The following is a 1443-nucleotide window of genomic DNA, read 5'->3' as shown; positions in this document are numbered from 1 at the left end:
TTTGGTGTGGGTGGGAATCTGGCTGTTTAGTTCATGTAAGATGAATGGGACTTGGAGCTTTCTCAAGGCTAGTGCTTGTTTTTCTTCCATTTCATAGTCAGTAAGACTTCTCTTGTGTGGAAAGCTACTCATGGTAATTGTAATTACTGATATATTTTGTGGATTTAGTGTGCTAATTTCTTCCATTAGATTCCATGTTAAGCAGTTTGTTAAGGACCTGGGACAAAGCAAAGATGAACAGCATTATAAGCAACAGTAACATTAATCATCTTTTCTAGAATCCCCAAACCATTACTTTCCCCCCACTGTGATATGAAATATATGCAGTAGTTATAAAACCTCCAAGTAAATAACCTATACCTGCTCACTTTACACACCTGTCTATTTTGGTCCCTCTTTGATGATTTATACAGGATATAATATAACCTTTGCCAAAAATGACTGTAGTCCTTACAAACTAATTCAAACCTCCTGAGTTTACTAAAGAACAATTGCAAGGCAGCCATAATGCATTGAGCAGCACTAACTGCCACTATGATGATTAGCCACTGCTGTGATGGTAGCCCCAGAAGCAGCTACTGGCACTGCTGTCCCAGTTGCCACCTTCCTCCCCCTTAGTTATGTTATTGGTTTGCAGCCTGTAGAGCGTGTGTGATTATGGCCCATCAGTTTCTATTGCTAACAGCACACCAGGAAGCATCCTATTCTGTTGCCTTTCACTCTCCAGGCCAAATGACCAGATACCCATTTAAAGCTGAATCAACTGGGGCACATAATCAGAGCAAGGCTTGAACTCTCTCACCTCTGGAGTTGTAGTGAACACTTTAACTGCCCTGTCACTGCACTCCTTCTATAAACTTAATAGACCAAATTTAACCCTGGCATGAGAGCTCCTAGTGAAATAAACCTTAGGTGTATCTGTTTGTAGAAGGGCTAAATATAGCCCAATGAAAGATCACGAGCCAAATTATTCCTTTACACATGTCCAACAAGAATCGGGTTCTTAGCAACTAATATTGAAAATGTGCACACATGTACATATATGTACTTTTTATGTGAGTAGTTTATTTGAGTGCAGTGGAGCTATTCACATGCCTAAGTGCTGGCAGGATTAATGCATTTTCTGTTTCCTCACTTGCACTCTTTCTCATACACTTTCAACCTATGAGTAGAAATTCTGGTGGTCTGAAGCTAGGCAGAAGGCAGGGTAGTGTGGCACTGTCCACATTGCCCAGCCTTCTGCGTACTTTCACCCTTCAGGGCTTTTTGTCTGTGAAGTCTATGAAGGCCTGGCTGGGCCCTGCAAGTTAAGCCTTTCAAATAGACCCAGGTTCTTTGGGTAAATCCAATACCTTTTATTAGACCAACTCAAATAGTTGGAAAACTTCTTAGCAAGCTGTCTACCTGTGTCCTTAGACCAACATGGCTACAAACTACACCCCT

The sequence above is a fragment of the Crocodylus siamensis genome, chromosome 5 (assembly GCF_052110815.1).
Source record: "Crocodylus siamensis isolate JL-2025a chromosome 5, ASM5211081v1, whole genome shotgun sequence".
NCBI classification, from domain to species: domain Eukaryota; kingdom Metazoa; phylum Chordata; order Crocodylia; family Crocodylidae; genus Crocodylus; species Crocodylus siamensis.
The sequence above is the reverse complement of the archived record's forward strand: the minus strand, read 5'-3'. Positions refer to the sequence as shown.